Genomic DNA, 20,897 nt, shown 5'->3' on the forward strand with positions numbered 1-20,897 from the left:
ATCGGAAACAGGCTCCAGGCTCTGAGCCATCAGCCCCAGAGCCTGACGCGGGGCTCGAACTCACGGACCGCGAGATCGTGACCTGGCTGAAGTCAGACGCTTAACCGACTGCGCCACCCAGGCGCCCCTGTGTGTTTATTTTTGAGAGAGACACAGGCAGACAGAGTGCGAGCCGGGGAGGGGCAGAGAGGGAGGGAGACACAGAAGCCGAAGGGGGATCCTGGCTCCGAGCTGTCAGCACGGAACCCGATGCGGGGCTCGAAACCATGAATTGCGAGATCATGACCTGAGCCGAAGTCGGATGCTTCACCGACTGAACCGCCCAGGTGCCCCTGAATGCTGAATAATTTTAGAAGGTTGATTCTTTTTTGAAAAACTGGATGATCAGGGAAACAGCGCCAGGGCAAGCCCCATTTTCACTCTACTGCCATTGTGGCTTCTGAACCGGAAGGGAGGAATTCAGCACGGTGACGCCCCCCCTCCCGCCCTGCAAGAGTCCCTTGAAGATCAGGACAGCAGCCGCAGGTGGAAGGCCCCCAAAGCAAGCATGTGACGCGTGAGAGAACTTATGAATGTGCGCAGGTGATCTGTCCACACGGGTGTCGGTTTCCCTGCTCGTGGAAAACACTCCGACAAAAGACGTTTTTAAAAGACGGAGGGGAAAGGGGGAAAGGAAAAACCTACAAGCCACTCACCTTGTCTTTATCCCTAGAGTAGAATGGGGTGCAGAGTTTCCCGAGCCATTTCTCTGGAACCCAACGTCTCAGGGAGCGGAAGGTCGACTACCCTAAAATCTGATAAGAGTCTCATATTCAGAACGGGCCAGTTCTGTGCACAGCCTCGACAGGAGACACAAGCCAGGTGCTTTCACGACACACTGGGATTGTTTTGTGATCCAGCCGAGACACCGGTGTTATCGAAGAGTGATGGGGTGCCCTTCCGACGTTTATAGTGCGTGCGTGCGTGTGGGTGCCAGCGTGGGACACTTTTTCTGGGGTCGGCACCGTTCCCTGTCTCCTCTTTGTCGTGTCTGTATACCTCTTCTGTAGATCCTGGGATGGGGCAGGGATGAGGGTACACGAGGAAAAAAGTGGAGCTATTTAAAGGAAACAACAAGCAGTATTTATAAAAGTCTGAGACCAAATTCAGTGTGTGCGGTTTATGCAAATTACATGTAAGTTGTATAATTACACACACACGTTGGCATCTCCAGCTGTATACGTCTCTAGAGTGCCCTTGGGAATTTCGGATTCGAGACCCACAGAACAGCCCTGATCTCGACGGATGACCCCACCGTTCCTCTCCTGTGGCCTGGCAGCCCGGCCCACCGATGTGCTCACACGCAGCGCTTTGACAGTCACACAATAAAGGTAACTTCTCTCACAATGAAGCCGTCTCAGACGGAATCTATGTCATTCTACAAAGGCTTCAGGGCACATTAGGGAAGAAACTTTTTCTTTTCAAGCCAAGAATGTCCTTTGCTACGGGACAGCCTGTAGCAAACAGGGGGCTCCCAGAAACAACCTGTGCAGGTGTTCACAATGGATTCCTGCTGGAAGGTTCTGGATGTCTCAGAAAATAGGTTTGGGGCGCCCAGGGGGCTCACTGGATTAAGCCTCCGACTCTTGATCTCGGCCCAGGTCATGATCTCACGGTTTGTGAGTTTGATCCCAGCGTGGGGCTCTGCACTGACAGCACAGGGCCTGCTTGGGATTCTCTCTCTCTCTCTCTCTCTCTCTCTCTCTGCCCCTCTCCCAATCCTGCACTCATTCTCTCGAAATAAATAAACATAAAAACAGAAAATAGGATTAGAACATAATGTACTTAAAAAAAAATTTTTTTTTTAAATTTTTGAGACAGAGAGAGACAGACCATGAGCAGGGGAGGGGCAGAGAGAGAGGGAGACGCAGAATCTGAAGCAGGCTCCAGGCTCTGAGCTGTCAGCACAGAGCCTGACGCGGGGCTCGAACTCACGGACAGCGAGATCATGACCTGAGCCGAAGTCAGACGCTCAACCGACTGAGCCACCCAGGCGCCCCAGAACATGATGTACTTTTAAGAATGCAATGGAGGGGCGCCTGGGTGGCGCAGTCGGTTAAGCGTCCGACTTCAGCCAGGTCACGATCTCGCAGTCCGTGAGTTCGAGCCCCGCGTCAGGCTGATGGGCTGATGGCTCAGAGCCTGGAGCCTGTTTCCGATTCTGTGTCTCCCTCTCTCTCTGCCCCTCCCCCGTTCATGCTCTGTCTCTCTCTGTCCCAAAAACCCGTTCATGCTCTGTCTCTCTCTGTCCCAAAAATAAATTAAAAACGTTGAAAAAAAAATTAAAAAAAAAAAGAATGCAATGGAACGTAATCTCAGAAATGGTTAACGTAACCCAGGGTCCAGTATCCAAAGTGTGGCCTCTGTTTAATGGCACCAGAATGAGAAGGAATAAGTCCCGTACCTCTCAAGGCAGGGATGCTTTCAGAGATAGGAAGTCGAGGGAAGGCCGCCACATGGCGTGCCAGGGTCCTGGGGCCCGTCCCTCGACCTTGGGCAGCAGGTCTGTCCTGGCAGTACAGCAATGCTGTGACATTCGGTGTTAGGACAGTGCATCACAGCCAAGAACTCAGAACAGCCTGACTGAGCCAGAGTGTGGACGGGCGCACGACCCCCATGTCACCCCTCGAGACCAGGGGAGCTGGGGCGGCGAGACCAAAGGTTTGGCACCCGAACCTGTGCCTTCCTTATCATTTGCTACAGGCCTGGAAACAAATGACGGCATCCCGGACCTCTGTGTCCTCGCTCAGCGGACACACCAAGGTACTGGGTCGAGTGCCGTCCCGCCACAAAGTTCACGTCCCGTGGGAAGCTCAGAATGCGACCTAACGTGGGAATGGGGACTTTGCAGGTGCAACTAGGAGAGGTCACACTGGATTAGGGTGTGCTCGGAGTCTAACGGCTGGTGTCCTTACCAGAAGGCAAGACCCAGACGCACACGGAGGGACAGCGCCGCCTGCCAGCAGGAACAGACTGGAAGGATGCGGCCACCACCCGAGGAAGGTCAGGGACGGCCAGCAGCACCCCGGAGCTGGAAGAGGTCAAGGACTCTGCCCGAGAGCCTCTGCGGGGAGTGTGGCCCTGCACACACCTTGATTTAGGACTTTCGGCCTCCAGAACTTCTGTTGTTGGAGGCCTTCGAGTTTGTGGTTGTTTGTGACCGTAGCCCCAGGACACTGACGAGGGTGCCCGCAGGGGCCGCTCCACCAACCAGACGTGTCCCTGGGGACACACCTTTGCCCTTCCTGCCTTCTGCACAAGCAAAAGCTACAAGTGACAGCAGAGGGAGGTGAGGCCAGGCCAAGCACAAGACATCAGAACCATTTTCAGAACAAGCAGGGCCTTTGTTGATTGACAGCATCTGCAGCAATGCCTGACACAGTGTTTTTTGTTTTTTGTTTTTAATTTTTAAGCTTTTTTTTTTTTATGTTTTATTTATTTTTGAGAGAGAGAGAGAGAGACTGAGCACAAGCAGGGGAGGGGCAGAGACAGAGGGAGACACAGAATCTGAAGCAGGCTCCAGGCTCCGAGCCGTCAGCACAGAGCCCGACGCGGGGCTCGGACCCACGAACCGTGGGCTCATGACCTGAGCCAAAGTTGGGCGCTTAACTGACGGAGCCACCCAGGCGCCCGAGAACTGTGTATTTCTTGAATGAACGCATGAAGGACGGAGTATGGAGAACAGGATAAATCAGTGTTGCTGCTTTCCAAATGGAGGCAACAGGCTAAATGAATAATAAATAAATAAATGAAATGAAAAGGCAACACACAAAATGGTCACGAATATCATGAGTGTTAGAAGGAAGTGAGTAGAGTGCTGAGATACAAAATAACCGGGCCACCCAGGACGGAATCACATTGGCCAGGAGAGGCCTCTTTAAGGCAGCACATTTAAAAGAAAGAAAGAAAAAAAAAAAAAAAAGCAGGACATTTAAGGTGAGACTCATTAGTAAGGATGAGAAAGAGCCAAGCTTGGGGAGAAGGATTCCAGGAACACAGCAGGTGAGTGCAAAGGCCCTGGGGCAGAAAAGAGCTGAAATTGTTCCCAGCACTGGCAAACCCCTCAGGACATGGCTTGATGGCTTGGCCGAGTTGCAGATGAAGGGATAAGAGGGGAGGTCAGGAAGGGCTTCAGGGCCCGATCACCCCAAGCCTTGACAGGGTGAGCTGGGGGGGGGGGAGTCAGATAAAATACAGGACACATAAGTTTGTAGTATAATCATGTCTCGTGCGATATTTGGGACACATCAAAAAATGATTCATTGTTTGTCTGAAATTTAACAGACGTCCGGTATTTTTATCGGCCAACTCTGGCAACTCTAGTTCTGAGAACTGAAAGAGCTTGTGTCAAATGACTCAAGACTGAAAAAATGCTAAGTGGTTTTTTTTAAATAGAATTTCTCTTGTCTTAATGTTTATTTATTTATTTTGAGAGAGAGTATGTGTGAGCAGGAGAAGGGCGGAGAGGGAGAGAGAGAATCCCAAGCAGGCTCTACGCTCAGTGCGGAGCCCAAAGCGGGGCTCGATCCCATAAACCCTGGGATCATGACCTGAGACGAAACCAAGGGTCAGACGCCCAACTGGCCGAGCCACACGGGCGGGCACCCCCTACTCAGAAGACTTTTACTCTGAAATTCGTTCATGCTGCTTTCTCCCCTCCCTTCTCTGGGGCTCCCGACCAGCAGGTGTAAGGGACGTACAGTCTCCCCACTTGTGGGTGGTGGGCGCCGGGGGGTTTGAGTTTGCTTGGGGAAGTCTCTGGAGGAGGTTAGCCAAGGAAGGTACATGTTCTGGGTAATTTTTTTTTCCCAGCAAAGATTTCTTTGTATCGAGGTGGAATTCATATAATGTAAAAGTAACCGTTTTCCCGTGAACAGTGCCGTGACCTTCAGTGTTAGAGAAGACGCAGAGATCATTCCCCCCTACGCCAATTCCACGGGTCCCCAGCGGGTCCTCTGCAGATCGTCCATTTGTCCCCTGAAGCCCACCCCTCTGCCCGAGCCCTCCCTCACGCGGACCCCATTTCTCTCCCCGGGCTGATCTGTTTGCTTTCAAACCCACAGGTAACAATAATAAAAATAATTGTGAGCAACTAAGGGGAACTGATTGCTGCCTTAGATGCTGGGAACTTGCTTGGTTATTTGCCAGAATAGCTCTGTGACTAGCTTCTATCATTATCCCCTTTTTAGAGTGGAGTCCACTGAGGCACAGAGAAATTAACTTACCATTTTCTTTGTGAAATGTGTGCTTGGAGTTTTAAAAAGGCTTTCTGACACCTCAATAATGCCTGCAGTTATGAATCCTAAACCAGAAGCCAGCAGAGTCGGTAACAGTCGCTCACTACAGGGTCAGAATGAGAATTTAGATGGATATGGCCCGTGTATCGAACATTCGCGTTACCACTGGCATTGTTCTGTGGTTTAAACATCACTGTTGCTAACATCGTGTTCCCAGCCATGCAGCCGCTGGCGGGAGGAAAGAATAACTAAGACCTTTACGGCTTCTGACTTTTATAGCCCCTGGTCTGACAGCGGAGGATGCGTTCATAGGTGCTGTCGTCACATGCTATAAATACAACTTCGTATTTTGTGCCTCGAGGTGGGATTTCGATACACCTTTAAGGGTAACATTTTCCTGGGTGAACTTTTTAAAAACATTTTTCATATTTATTTATTTTTGAGAGAGAGAGAGAGAGAGCATGTACAGAGGACAGGCAGGGGGAGAGGGAGACACAGAATCCGAAGCAGGCTCCAGGCTCTGAGCTGTCAGCACAGAGCCCAATGTGGGGCTCAAGCCAGTGAACCGTGAGATTGTGACCTGAGCCGAAGTCACGCACCTCGCCCACTGAGCCACCCAGGTGCCCCCTGGGTGAACTTAAACAAGTGCGATAGATTTTTTAAGAAGCAGAAAACAAGTGGATGAAATTCTTGTCTACACTGCATGTAGTATGGATAAAAGCAATATGAGTTCCCATTGGAAAATGGTGTTAATCTTGAGCAAATGACTTTGTGAGTTGTTGGATGCTACTGGGACCCGCCTATTTGTGTTATCGGCGAATTTTGAATTGATTCTTTCCAGGAACGTTAACCACAGTGAAATGTTCTGGACAGAGAGGTATTAGTAACATCTCCTAATTAATTAAAAAAGAGAAAAGGTAATTACATTCTCTGTCAGGGCCCTTAAATCATTTTCTGCTTATGAATTCGTGAGGCTGCTTGAGATTTCCTCAGATCCTTACTTGAGCTGGTTAAAGACAAACAAGCATGAGCTTGTAATACACATTTAAGAGTGTGGCAGCTGCCCGGGTTGGGTCAAGCGGGGTTGGAGGAACTAGGAAGTTTGTGGAGAGAATCTGATGAACCCGCACCCACCCTCCAGGCACCTCCCTCACTCCCCCTTCCAACCACCCTCCCTCACTCCCCCCTTCCAACCACCTCCCTCACTCCCCCTCCAGCCCCCTCCCTCACTCCCCCCTTCCAACCACCTTCCTCACTCCTGCACCTGGAGATTGGTTTCTGGACCTTAGCACAGCAGCTGGGCGCTGAGGCTGACAGTGAACAGGAGGAGTCTGTGGGAACGAGGGCTGAGACCCCTATGTCAGCGTGTCGTCCTTCCTCAGCCCCACTGATGCTTGGGGTCGGATTCTTTATTGCGGGGGCTGTCTGATGCGCATGCACAGTAGGATGGTGGGAGCACCCTGTCCTCTATGCACCAGGCGCTCCCCCACCGGCTGTCACATCACCACGTGTCCCCTGGGGGACAGTCACTGAGCTTAGTTGGCTGGAGGAACTGAGCAGGCCATATTTGAGGGTGGGGGCCAGATTTAGCAAATGAAACTACAGGACGCTGGGTTAAAGTTGAATCTCTGCTACACAATGAATACTTTTTTTTTTTTTGTATTATATGTCTCAAATATTGCATGGGCCGTACTGGGTCCCCTGTATTTTTTTTTTTTTAAGTTGATTCATTTATTTTGAGAGAGAGAGGGAGAAAGCACCAGTCGGGGAGGGCCAGAGAGAGGAGAGAGAGAGAATCCCAAGCAGGCTCCACGCTGTCAGTGCAGAACCCGCTGTGGGGCTTGAACCCATGAATTGTGAGATCGTGACCTGAGCCAAAATCAAGAGTCGGCTACTCAACCGACTGAGCCACCCAGGCGCCTCGAGAATGTGTCTTGTTAGCAGACTCGGTTCCTCGTCAGCTTTCCGGCTTTGATGGAGCCAGTGGCCAGGATGGCAAGTCCCATGGCCAGCATCTCAGGCCGTCAGTCCAACAGACCTCAGATCACTGAGTTCTGCCAGCAGCCGCCTGAGCCTAGAAGATTCTTTCCAGCTGAGCCCCTTCAGATGAGACCCCAGCCCTGGGTGACACCCTGAGACAGCCCCGGGAGACCCCGCGCAGAGGACCCAGCAAAGCCATGCCCACCTCCTGAGCCACAGAGACGGTGATGACAAATGGGCTCGTCCCAAGCTCTGTTTTGGGGCAGCTTGTAACAGAGCAATAGATTCCTCGTGCCTTCCCTTTGCACAAACGAGATCGCACGCTGGCTGTTGTTGTGAGCGCTCTAAGAAACTACACACAAGAGCTGCCGGAACGAGGGCCAAGGGGTACAGACTGACGGTGCCTCCATCGGGCACAGAGCGGTGCCCTTGTCTCCCTGGGTTTTTTCACCAAACAGTAACTTGCTGCCCTAACAGTGTGACAAGTGAGGTCGGTGTCAAGCCATATGTAACATTGAAGAAAATGTGCAAAAAGGCTGGGCCACCTGGGTGGCTCAGTCGGTGAAGCGCCCAACTTGGGCTCAGGTCATGATCTCACAGTCCATGAGTTCAAGCCCTGTGTCGGGCTCTGTGCTGACATCTCAGAGCCTGAAGTCTGTTTCGGATTTCTGTGTCTCCTTCTCTCTCTGTCCCTCCCTGCTCGCACGCTCTATTTATTTATTCAAAACTAAATAAACATTAAAAAAACCAAATAAATAAAATAAAAGGCCAGATAGTAAATATTTGCGGTTTAGCGGGGCATGTAGTCTCTGTTGAAACTGTTCAAGGCTGGGGCGCCTGGGCGGCTCAGTCGGTTGAGCGTCCGACTTCGGCTCAGGTCACGATCTCGCAGTCCGTGAGTTCGAGCCCCGCGTTGGGCTCTGGGCTGACAGCTCAGAGCCTGGAGCTCATTTCGGATTCTGTGTCTCCCTCTCTCTCTGACCCTCCCCTGTTCATGCTCTGTCTTTCTCTGTCTCAAAAATGAATAAACGTTAAAAAAAAAAAAGAAAAAAAAGAAACTGTTCAAGGCTGCCATTACCACGTCTAAGCAGCTCTAGATTATACGAGTGCCAGTGGGCGTGGTTGTGACCCATTAACACTTTATGGACACTTAAATTCGAATTTCGTATCATTTCCACATGTCGTGAAATAGTCTTCTTTGGATTTCTTCAACCATTAAAAAAAAAACAAACGTAGAAAACATCGTATGGCTCACCAAGTCGTACAAAAAAACAGGTGGCAGCCAGATTCAGTCCACAGTCCACTTGACAAAATGCCGTGTGTCATTCTTTGGGATTTTTATTTTTTTATTTTTTGTTTTTTTTAATGTTTATTTACTTTTGAGAGAGAGAGACATAGTGCTAGCTTCCCTTCCTCTCTTGGTCCTTCTCCCATTTCATTCTGTTGCTCACATTTAGTCACCATGGATATATTTTCTCTTATCTGGTATTAGGGATTTCTTAAGGACAATAATAATATTTTTCAAGGGATTTTAACACCTTTACTCCATATATCTCTTGTAGCTTCTCCTTTCATTTAAATGCTTCATCCCAAACTATTTTGCATGGGTCTTGTGTCTCAAAGTTCCTGAGGCCTTGAATGTCTTAAGAACAACATATATTTTAAAGTTTATTTATTTTGTAAGGGAGGGAGAGAGAGAGAGAGAAGGAGAGAATCCCAAGCAGGCTCTGTGCTGTCAGCTCGGAGCCCAATGTGGGGCTCTATCCCACGACCAGTGAGATCATGACTTGGGCCGAGGTCAAGAGTTGGCTGCTTAATTGATTGAGCCCCCAGGCGTCCTTTAAAATTATTACTATTGAGGTATAATTCATATATTGTAACATTAATTCTTTTAAAGTGTACAGTTCGGCAGTTTCTTTTTTTTTTTTTTCTTTTTTTTTTTTGGGACAGAGAGAGACAGAGCATGAACGGGGGAGGAGCAGAGAGAGAGGGAGACACAGAATCGGAAACAGGCTCCAGGCTCTGAGCCATCAGCCCAGAGCCTGATGCGGGGCTCGAACTCACGGACCGCAAGATCGTGACCTGGCGGAAGTCGGACGCTTAACCGACTGCACCACCCAGGCGCCCCTCGGCAGTTTCTAGTATATTCACAAAGTTGTGCAACCATCACCACACTGTAACTGGAGAGCATTTTTATCGTGCAAAAAAGAACGCCCGTGTTCATTAGCATCCATTCCCTGTTTACTCCCATCCCCAGTCTCAGACAACCTCTGCTCTGATTTCTGTCTCTAGGAATTTGCCCATTCTGGGCTTTTCCATGTCAATGGAGGAAACCGTCCTCGACTCTACAATCATTAAACACCCCCTCACATCAGATCTTTACCATCTTTTCTTCTTATGGGTTATATTGTGTCTCCAAACTATGTTTCGGTCCTAACCCCGAGGACCTCAGAATGTGACCTTATTAAGAAATAGGATCTTTGCAGATTTAACCAGCTTAAGATGAGGTCATTGGGGTGACCCCCAATCCAATATGATTGGTGTCCTTACAGGAAGGGAAATTTGGGCACAAAGGGAAGCTGATGTTAAGATACAGGGATAAGATACAAGAAGTCTACACGCCCAGAAGTACCCAAGATGGTGGAAAAACACAAAAAGTTGGAAGGAGCGAGGTGGATCCTTCGCTGGAGCCTGCACAGGGCTCCTTGCCCCATCTCCTTCCTGCACGCCGACACCCTGGGCATTCCTCAGTTCCTTGAACACAGACAGGACAGCTTGGACCATAAGGATGGGTGGGGCCACATGGGCGAGCTGGAAAAAGCCTGGGTCCCTGACAGTTTTGCCGAGCAACCCTCGAGCGTTTGCCTTTGGACTTACACGTGAGACAGAAACGTCTATCTTGCTTGCGTCTCTGGTATTTGTTTACTGTTATCTGCAGTCAGAATCAACTTCATGGGTGTGCTTCTTGCGTGGTGGCCCAGGGTTCCCCACCTGGAAGGGCCCTGTACCTGGCTTACCGTCTGCTGTCGCCATCTTGAAATTCTGATTAATATTTGAACAAAGGGCTCTGTGTTTTCGTCGTGCACTGGGCCCTGAAAGTCGTGGAGGTGATTCTGTTTGCCACTGGATCTGATCCCCAATAATACAGTCCGACTCTGAAGCCTGCAGTCTTTCTACTTCCTGGACAGCCCTTCTTTTAGTGATCAAGTTCCAACATCAATCGTTTGTGCCCGGAGCGTCAGGGATGTGGGTTGTTTTTGCTCCTTGGTGTCCATTCGCCTTTCTGTTAGAAGGACAGCAAATTTCCTTTAAATTCAAAAGTTTAGGGGCGCCTGGGTGGCGCAGTCGGTTGAGCGTCCGACTTCAGCCAGGTCACGATCTCGCGGTCCGTGAGTTCGAGCCCCGCGTCGGGCTCTGGGCTGATGGCTCGGAGCCTGGAGCCTGTTTCCGATTCTGTGTCTCCCTCTCTCTCTGCCCCTTCCCCGTTCATGCTCTGTCTCTCTCTGTCCCAAAAATAAATAAAACGTTGAAAAAAAAAAAATTTAAAAAAAAAATAAATTCAAAAGTTTAGGACGGTGGGGGGGGGGGGAGGAGGGGGGGAGGGAGGGGAGGGGGGCCCACCCTAGCTACAGGGTTGGGCATTTGAAGTAGGCTCATCAATGCTTTCCATTCCCTGGTCATAGGGATTGATTCAGGGTGGGGTCAGTGACCCATTTCCAGCCAGTGACAGTCAGACCCAGAATCTGTATTTCATCCGTAGGGACAATGAGCTCCATAGGGGACGCAGAGAAGCTGAGACTTGGGTTTAAGCCTCCGGATTGGGTTGTTTGTTTGTTTGTTTGTTTGTTTTTGAGAGAAAAAGAGTGAGAGAGAGAGACAGAGCATGAGTGGGAGAGGAGGAGGGACAGAGAAAGAGGGAGACAGAGTATCTGAAGTGGGCTCTGTGCGGACAGCAGCCAGCTGACACGGGGCTCAAACCCAGAAACTGTGAGATCATGACCTGAGCCAAGTCGGCCACTCAACTGACCAAGCCACCCAGACACCCCAAGAGTTTTGTCTCAACTATCCCGACTTTTACTAGAACCAGTAAAATCCACCACCAGCACCTCGATCCGTTTCCTTGAAAGCCAGTTGGATTGTATTTTGTCACTTGCAATGACAAAGGCCCTAATTAACCCATAAAATGAACCCATAAAATTTTCTCAAACAAAGCGCTAACCTTCACAGTGCTATCTTAATGAAACTATTAAGGACTATCCTACTCACAGGATTCTGATGCGTTGTTGTTGCTGTTGTTTTGGGGGCTCCTGTGACACAGCAGATCATATCTGGCAAAGTGACCAAGATATCTCATAGGGGCTGGGCAACTTCTGCATCACAGGGTCAGAAAGAATCTATCTGTTTAGCTATAGTACGCATTTAGGTCTTGAAGAAGTACACTCAGATACACAGGGGGAAAGGGAAAGGAGATGAACAACATAAAGTCTTTATCCAGGGGCACCTGGGTGGCTCAGTCAGTTAAGCGTCCGACTTCAGCTCCGGTCATGATCTCACGGTTCGTGGGTTCGAGCCCCGTGCCGGGCTCTGTGCTGACAGCTCAGAGCCCAGGGTCTGCTTCGGATACTGTGTCTCCCCCTCTCTCTGCCCCTCCTCCACTCAGGCTCTGTCTCTCTCTCTCTTTCTCTCAAAAATAAATAAACATTAAATTTAAAAAAATTAAAAAAAAAAAAAGAGAGCCTAGCAAAATATAAATGAAAGGATGTGATATACAAAGTCTTTTTTTCCCCTGTTAATCCATAGCTTAAAGCCTCTGAAATAATTCGATCAGTGGTTGGTATCACGTGAAATGGTGACCCCAGAGCAGTCTGTCAGTTCCCTGCGTGCCATTTTTCAACAGCATGGCGTAATTATAATGGACTTTATTGACACAATAAATATGGGAGCACAGGTGGTATGTTTCCAGTTGTCTAAGTGAAGAAATAAAGGTCTTGTAGTATAGACTTGACATGGAGAATTTGTCAAGCCACAATAAAATTTTGCAAGAGCTCTGACCTTGGGGTCATAAAAAGACTGATCAGGAGGAAAAAATTTTTATGATCTAGGAGCGATTCCATTGACTTATTTCACTCTCTTCGCTGGAATGCCAAAATGGAGGGAACCGCTTCCCACTGCTGCTTTTCTAAACCCGAGCGGGAAAATCAATACAAATACTGTCTGAAGTCATGAGCTTCCGTTAAGTAATAAAACACAGGCAACTTTTATTTTTAAGAATACTGACCCCGAAAGAGTGAGGGGTCCTGGAATTTTTAAAAAAAAATTTTTGTTTTTAAAATTTACATCCAGATTAGTGAGCATCTAGTGCAACAATGATTTCAGGAGTAGATTTCTTAGTGTCCCTCCCCCATTTAGCCCATCCCCCCTCCCACCACCCCTCCCGTAACCCTCAGTTAGTTCTCCATATTGATGAGTCTCTTGTGTTTTGTCCCCCTGTTTTTATATTATTTTTGTTTCCCTTCCCTTGTGTTCATCTGTTTTGTGTCTTAAAGTCCTCATAGGAGTGAAGTCCAGGATATTTGTCTTTCTCTGACTAATTTCGCTTAGCATAATACCCTCCACTTCCATCCACGTAGCTGCAAATGGCCAGATTTCATTCTTTTTGATTGCCGACCAATACTCCGTTGTACATTATACCACATCTTCTTCATCCATTCATCCATCAGTGGACATTTGGGCTCTTTCCATACTTCGGCTCTTGTCGATAGTGCTGCCATAAACATGGGGGTGCATGTGTCCCTTCGAAACAGCACACCTGTATCCCTTGGATAAATGCCTAGCAGTGCCATTGCTGGGTCATAGGGTAGTTCTATTTTTAGTTTTTTGAGGAACCTCCATACTGTTTTCCAGAGTGGCTGCACCAGCTTCATTCCCAAGGGGTCTTGGAATTTGACCATTAATTAGCCTTTTGAAGCTAACGTCAACCGGTGTGAGAGAAAAAACATTGGTGATTTTCTTCAAAACAGATCAAAAGATCTTGTAAGATGGAGTTGACATGGAGAACATCATCTTATCTTGTACAACTCGAATAACGTTTCACTTAGGGATAAACACAATAAGAATACCAGTTATGGGATTTCCTTCCACATTTTCCCATCCATCATTTCCCAGGGATGACTACCCCAACTACGGCCCTGAGGTGTGTAAAAAAGAAGCCGGGGAGGGTCATGTTTATTTACGTTTGACACAAAGTAGATCATGCCCCCAGTTCAGCTGCAGGCTAGAGCTAGAAGCAGCCCTACAATGTGAATCTGCTGGTCTCCCTGTTGTCACCAGAACCACCAGAACGTAAAGGCTGATGCAGCTCAGGTCGTGATCTCACAGTTTGTGAGTTCGAGCCCCATGTTGGGCTCTGTGCTGACAGTTGGGAGCCTGGAGCCTGCTTCAGATTCTGTGTGTCTCTCTCTGCCTCTCTCTCAAAAATAAATAAACATTAAAAAAAAACAAAAACAAAAACAAAAAGCTTCGGTCCAGGAGATCGTGACACATACACAAATAAACACGCCGTGTTTCCCCGCAGGGTTTGTACTTTTGTGTTCATCTGTGTCCCGCCGGACCTGTCCAAACCTTTTATTTGACAGATAAGGAAAACGAAACTCGCAGAGTCTTGACCGACACCGCTCATTAGTGGCAAAGCTGAAATGTGACCAGACAGCTTGACTTTTAGTTCCTGTGATTCCTGCTAGCCACTCTTAAACCCCAGGTATTTCCTCGTTTTAGATACGTGCGTGCGCAAAGAATCCGCTACGATAAGAGAGCTCTGATGAGTGTATATGGAAATTAAGCACAACGAGACCTATCTGTCGTCCTTTTCTCAGAGTGATGATTTTAAATTTTGAAACGTCTTTCGTAATTGGGGTTTTCTCGTGCTTCCTTTGGCCCGTGCCAAAATATCAAACAACACAGATAAACGATCGTGCTCTGAGCAAATTACTGAACGTGTAAACAAACCTAACACAGGCGAAGCCTGGGATTTGGACCCAGAATGAGAAAAGGGTGGTGCTGCGCACAGCTTTTCCCAAGCACCTGTATTCTTACCTTGGAGGACTTTTGGACTCTGGGACAGGCAGACTGAGCAGGAGTTATCATTCAAAGCGGTGGGGTGGCTTCATTCCAGGGAGCTCTGAAAAATCTTTTTTTTTTTTTTTTTTTTTTTTTGAGAGAGAGAGGGACAGGGTGTGAGTGGGGCAGGGGCAGAGAGAGGGGGAGACGCAGAATCCGAAGCAGGGTCCAGGCTCTGAGCTGTCAGCACAGAGCCCGACGCGGGGCTCGAACTCACGGACCATGAGATCATGACCTGAGCTGAAGTTGGACGTTCAACCGACTGAGCCACCCAGGTGCCCCTCGAGGGAGCTCTTATGAAAACGTTTTCTAGAAGTAATAATGTGATGACGAACGTGATGGACAATGAAGCAAAGGCAATGGAAGTAAAGACATTGTGTTCACGGGGTCACCAGGTGTCCTATATCTTCAAATCTTTTTTTTGTTTTATTTGTTTATTTTGAGGGAGAGAGAGAGAGCATGAGCACAAGTGGGGGAAAGGTAGAAAAAGCAAAGGAGAGAGAGAATCCCAAGCAGGCTCTACGCTGTGAGTGCAGCACCTGATGCAGGGCTCCATCCCATGAACCGTGAGATCATGATCTGAGCGGAAATCAAGCATGAGATATTCAACCGACTGAGCCACCCAGGTGCCCCATGAAATGCATTTCTAAACATAAATTCATTACGTACGTGCAAGTCTTGGGGAAATGGGCACGTTTTAGAGAAATGGTGAGAAAGAGGGGTAGCATTTTAAACTGAGTCCAAATTCTAGAAAGTGATGAATGCCAAACTAGGGAATTGTGACTGGAATCCAGGGGTCTGTAAAATGATGGCTCACAGGCCAGACATAGCCCACTGCCTGTTTGGTAAATGGAGTTTTACCAGGACACAGACATGCCCATTTGTTCAGGTATTGTCTGTGGGTAGTTTTGTTTTGTTTTGTTTTGTTTTTTTCACTATAAGGGTAGAGCGGAGTCATTTCAACAGAGACCATATGATCCCTTCCAGAAAAATATGGATTCACTCGATGATGGACAGTATTGAAGGTTCCAGAACAGAGAAGTGCTGTGCTCAGTCTGGCATGGGGGTGTAGGACGGGCTGGAACAGAGAGAGGTCCGAGTCATGAGACAGGGTGCCACTGGAGCCCAAGTGAGAGTGCTTGCCATAAACATGGGGAGACAAGGACAGGTTCAAGAGCCATTCCAGAAAAAACGGAACCTGCCACCTGGTTAGAGAAAAGCAGAGCAGAAGACGGGATTCAAGGCTACCTTTGAGGCTCTGAGCTCCGGTTACTAGCTGCACATCTGCCACAGAACTGGAAGACCGGCGGCTGGCCCGGGGTGAGCGTCTGACTTTGGTTTTAGCTCTACATCCCTGGTCCCTCGGGTGGGGCAAGCGCCTGGGACGTTGCTGATGTGCGGCTGGAACGTGAGAGGTCTGTGATACAGTTCACGGCAATGCCACTGGTAAAGGTATGTTGCCATGAGCTAGGAGGGTTTTAACAAGTTGGGTGTGTCTGATGTGCACTGTGATATAAAGTGGCCCATGACAGCCCTCCAGAGAGGTGCGCCCTTCGTAATGTCACAGCAGTAACTTCCTGGTGGGATCGACTGAGGGGCAGCCAGAGTGGGCTCCGAGGACCAAATGTGTCAGGTCTCCCCTGGTGTCCCCTCCCTCAGCGCATGTGCACATCAGGCACGGGGAGCACAGAAGGGACACACTGCCAGGCGCAGCAGTCCCTGTGCGTGGACTACAGACACTACGGGGTGCCCAGCCCGCTCACTGCTCACTGTGCACCTGGGGCCCTCATAGGTTCTCCAGTCCCTTCCGAGTTCCACCTGGATTCCGGCTGCTTCCGGTCAGATGTTACTGTTCTGTTTCTCCTCTCTGCTGGTGGAACAAGTCAAGTTCTTTCCGGCTTGGGCCACCCACACTTGAGAAGGGATCTGTTCTTCCCACAGCCCCCTGGATTCTGACTCAGCAGTTTGTAGGGATCTTCCCCAGAACTTTCCAGAACCTTCTTGGGCGCTTGGTGCTGGGGCTACTACTCTGGAGTTGCTAGTGCTTTGTTTTTTCAGGAATTCTCTGCCTTCTGATGCTTCTTCAAACCTTCCCGAGTCCTGCTCCCCCCAAATGTGCTTTCACTCTCCTCTCGTTTGCCCCAGCAGCCCCTAATCACTTTGCATTGCCCTTGAACCCTATCTAGTTCTTACTGGCCCGTTCATGGGCTACCTTGCTCCTCTTCTCCAGACAAACGTGCGCAAAAACGTACACAAATATCTGTAAGCGTTAGCACACCTACAATCTACTTAAATGTTGGTGGTCCCCGGATGGACAGAGGAGTGGGGAGTGACACTAATGATTGATCACTCAGTATTTCTGCACCCGGGACGGATGCTGTAATTACAGGATCAACTTCAGAAAAGTCCTTTTGTTGTTAAGTATATTAAAGGGGGTGTTGCAATTCACTAAAATAATTGCGAAGCCTTTCCTCCCGATTAGTAAGTGTAAAGTTGATTACTATACATTTTTCCTGTCACTCCTTTGTGACATACTCCTAAGATGGTTTGACAGCTGGCATGCTCTGGGGAGGCGACGGGCACAGCCTCATACCATTTCTTTAGGCAGACACGCAAGCTATCTTACCTCTGACCTTTGTTCGCTCACCCTTGACTCCTCCGTCAAGTGGCAAGCCTAGGCATTCCTTGTCCTTGTTTCTGTTCACATCCATCCAAAACGCATTGACAAGTCAATTCTATTGTTAAGAACAAACCAAGTTGACAGAATTGCTATAAAAAACGGATGAAACGAATTCTTTTCGCAACAAGAGGGTCCCAAATCTGATTATTAACATCAAACAACCCCACTGTTTTAGGCTCGTGTTTCCAAGCAGCGTGTCTGATGAAAAGCCTTTTGTGTCCTAGGCTGACTATGCTCGCTTAATCTCAGATAGCTTTCAGCGAAAATTAATTTACTAAGATATGAAATATACAAACAAAAGTTAAAAAAAAATGTGACTCCCCTACTGAGGCTCAAGTGAAAAATGCTTGCAAACTGTTTTTATACTTTCTTTTTTTTCCCTTTAAAATTGACTTAAAATGCCAGTTCATTCTTTTGGAAAGATCACGATATGTTCTTTTAAAGACAAAGACTGGAGAGGAAAACGGACAATTTTAAAAAGCTTTCTCTATTCAATTTGATATGTTGGGCATGTAGGTACTTTATTTGGCTTTTGATTGTTATTTGGGAAATTAAAAACTAACAAATGAGGAAAAGTAAAAGCTATGTTGGGATGGTAACATAAACTTGCCTCTGATGTTGTATTTTTCTTTTTCTTTTAATTTTTTAAATGTTTATTTATTTTTGAGAGAGAGAGAGAGAGAATGAGCAGGGGAGGGGCAAAGAGAGGGAGACGGGGAGAGACAATCTGAAGCAGGCTCCAGGCTCTGAGCTGTCAGCACAGAGCCCCGACACGGGGCTCAAACCCACAAACTGTGAGATCACGACCTGAGCCAAAGTCCCACGCCCGACCGACTGAGGCACGGTTGTACAGTAAGCACCAAAGTTGTTTCTCCTTTTAAAGGGAGAAACTCAGGGCGCCTGGGTGGTGCAGTCGGTTAAGCGTCCGACTTCAGCCAGGTCACGATCTCGCGGTCCGTGAGTTCGAGCCCCGCGTCAGGCTCTGGGCTGATGGCTCGGAGCCTGGAGCCTGTTTCCGATTCTGTGTCTCCCTCTCTCTCTGCCCCTCCCCCGTTCATGCTCTGTCTCTCTCTGTCCCAAAAATAAATAAACGTTGAAAAAAAAAATTAAAAAAAAAATAAAAAAAATAAAGGGAGAAACTCAACAACTTCAATAATGGTACACGTGGACAAATTTAATAGCTCTAGCTGCTGGATCTTGACTCGTTTGCCCCTGGTTAGTACTCTAGTAACAATAATTCGTTTATGAGTCATTACACTAAAGGGATTTCCAAATGGTGGTAATGAAAATCACGAAGAGCCGGCAATTTTTGTCCGGCTCACCTGAGCCCAACAGCCGGCACCCGTAGTGGCCCACCCGGTTGGCACCTGTGCCCCTCCCCCACCCGACACGCTGGAGACAGCGCCCCGGGGCCGCCCGCGCCCTCCTCCCCGGGGGGGTGGGGGTGGGGTGGGGGCTTCCTCCCGCGGCCGCACCCTCAGGCACAGGCACGCGCACCTGCAGAGCCTCGTCCGGCCGGGTCCTGGGACCCTGGGACTTCTGCTGGGCGCCCGACCTCCCGCAGCCCCGCCGCCCCTGCCCGCTGTCCGGGCCGGCGGGGACGGAAGAGCCGGGGGCCACGCACGCTCTAGTCTCCCGGAGCCCCGCCCCTCACCAGACGCGGTCGGAGCGGGACCTCGGGGCCCTCCGGGCGGCGGAGGGAGCGGGGCGGGGCCAGAGCGAAGGGCTGGGCGGAGCACGCGCCAGGGTGGAGGGCGCGGCGAGGCGCGGGGCGAGGGAGGGCGGGGCGTGGGGCGGGGCGAAGGCCGTTAGGGGCGGGGCCTGCGCTGAGGGTCTCGCGGCGGGCGGCCGGCGCCGCGCGCTGTGGAGAGGCGGCGGAGCGAGGGCAGGGCGGGCGCGAAGAGCCGCGGGGCGCGGCGGCTGAGGTGAAAGCCGCGGTCGCGCCCCGGCCGGCCTGGCCCGGGCGCGTGGGGCCGGGGACGCAGGGCACCCCTTGGGACCCCGAGCGCGCGGACCGGCGCGGTCCGTGAGGGGCGCGCGCGCGAGGGGCCTGCGGCGACGCGTCGCGCGGGGCGAGTCTGGGTGCGAGTCGCGCGGCTCTCATTTCCTTTGCTTTCCCCCTGCGTGCGGGGCGCGGCCTTCCGAAGCGGGGTTCGCGAAGCCAGCTGGCCGGAAGCGCTGTGGTCGCGGCGAGGGGACTCCGCGGCCGCGTGTCACGGAGGGTGGCCGGCGGCGGGGCGGCGGCGGCACCACTTACGTTGGCCCCGGGGCTCGCTGGTCGGCGCCGTGCACCTGTGCCCCGCAGCCGAGCCGAGAGGCGCTGTGGGGACGCGGCCGGGCGAGCTGAGCGCGGCGCCGGCGTCGCGGAGCCGACGAGGGACGCCGAGGGCGGGCGGCGACGCGGGCAGGGCGGCGGGAGCGGTGTTCTCTGGAGACCGGCAGGATGTGCGGAGCCCGTCTCGGGAAGAACCGGGGGGCTGTGGGGCTCCTCAGGGGGCCGGGGTCGCGTCGGGGGTACTGAGCGGTTTTGGGGGGCGTGGTCTGGCAGAGGCCGGATGAGCTGGACGTTCCAGGGCTGCACCTCCGCGTTGGGTCGGAACTCCGTGCGTGCGACCGAGCGAAGTGTTGAAGCAGTTCTCTGTGGTGTGGCGAGGGGAGGGAGGAGTAAGGAGGTCAGGGGGATGGAGGAGGGCGGGGGAGGCAGAGAGGGGTACGGAGGTCAGGGAGGTCAGGGTCGTGGCGCAGGGCAGGGCGTGGGAGGGATGGGGGAGGCAGAGAGGGGTACGGAGGTCAGGGGGAGGCAAAGGTGGAGGTAGGGAGGAGTAAGGAGGTCAGGGGGATGGAGGAGGGAGGGGGAGGCAGAGAGAGGTACGAAGGTCAGGGAGGTCAGGGTCGTGGCGCAGGGCAGGGCGTGGGAGGGATGGGGGAGGCAGAGAGGGGTACGGAGGTCAGGGAGGTCAGGGTCGTGGCGCAGGGCAGGGCGTGGGAGGGATGGGGGAGGCAGAGAGGGGTACGGAGGTCAGGGGGATGGAGGAGGGAGGGGGAGGCAGAGAGGGGTACGGAGGTCAGGGAGGTCAGGGTCGTGGCGCAGGGCAGGGCGTGGGAGGGATGGGGGAGGCAGAGAGGGGTAAGGAGGTCAGGGGGATGGAGGAGGGAGGGGGAGGCAGAGAGGGGTACGGAGGTCAGGGAGGTCAGGGTTGTGGTGCAGGGCAGGGCGTGGGAGGGATGGGGGAGGCAGAGAGGGGTAAGGAGGTCAGGGGGATGGAGGAGGGAGGGGGAGGCAGAGAGGGGTATGGAGGTCAGGGAGGTCAGGGTTGTGGTGCAGGGCAGGGCGTGGGAGGGATGGGGGAGGCAGAGAGGGATGGGGGAGGTCAGGGGGGCAGCGGAAGCCAGCGGATTCAGGAGGCAGTTGGGAGAATGCGCAGGGCCGGGCCCGGGCGGTTTGGGATCAGTGCCTCGAAGGACAGGATTTGGTGGCGGCCCAGTCTGAGGCCGGCTCCACCGGACCGCCCCTGGCACCCAGGCTTCCCCAGTAACACACCCCTTCTGGGCTCGGAGAAAAAAGTCAGCGGGGTGTGTGGCAAGGGCCCGTCCCCCCCTCTGCTCCTGACTGTCATCCTAGGCCTCAAATCGGCTGACTGTGGCCTGCTCAGAATTGGGGACGATGGCCTCAAATTCAGAGGGTTGGTAGGGTTTGTCCTGAGGGTCCGGCTGTGAGCCAGACGCCTTGGAGCCAGCAGTGGGGCCCAGGGCCCAGCCATGCCCTCACCAGGCCTGAAACAAGGGGCCGGAGGGAGGTTGCCTTTTATTTTTCTTAGTTGCTTTTGTTTATTTATTGTTAATTT

General features: G+C 51.2%; 1 protein-coding gene and 1 long non-coding RNA gene across 4 annotated transcripts in view; one reads left to right on the top strand and one right to left on the bottom strand.

Moving 5' to 3' along the window:
* Positions 1–9,433: 9,433 nt before the first annotated feature.
* On the bottom strand, positions 9,434–18,776 carry LOC147573221 (uncharacterized). 3 transcript variants are annotated; one of them, XR_015245312.1, is made up of 5 exons: positions 18,550–18,607; positions 16,999–17,107; positions 14,349–14,442; positions 11,523–11,626; positions 9,434–10,539 (listed from the first exon to the last, which is right to left on the bottom strand). It is a non-coding gene; the product is annotated as an uncharacterized LOC147573221 (long non-coding RNA). The 3 variants fall into 3 exon arrangements; XR_015245313.1 differs by lacking the exons at positions 11,523–11,626; positions 18,550–18,607 and adding an exon at positions 18,707–18,776; XR_015245311.1 differs by lacking the exon at positions 11,523–11,626.
* A 100-nt stretch (positions 18,777–18,876) lies between these two features.
* MEIOB (meiosis specific with OB-fold) overlaps positions 18,877–20,897 on the top strand; it is a 28,112-nt gene continuing 26,091 nt past the window's right edge. The window contains exon 1 of the mRNA XM_086691599.1: positions 18,877–18,977. The gene's annotated coding sequence lies outside the window, so the exon portion shown is untranslated. The remainder of the gene's footprint in view (positions 18,978–20,897) is intronic.

This window comes from Puma concolor, chromosome E3 (genome assembly GCF_028749965.1).
Source record: "Puma concolor isolate L17-30 chromosome E3, mPumCon1.1.hap2, whole genome shotgun sequence".
NCBI lineage: Eukaryota > Metazoa > Chordata > Mammalia > Carnivora > Felidae > Puma > Puma concolor.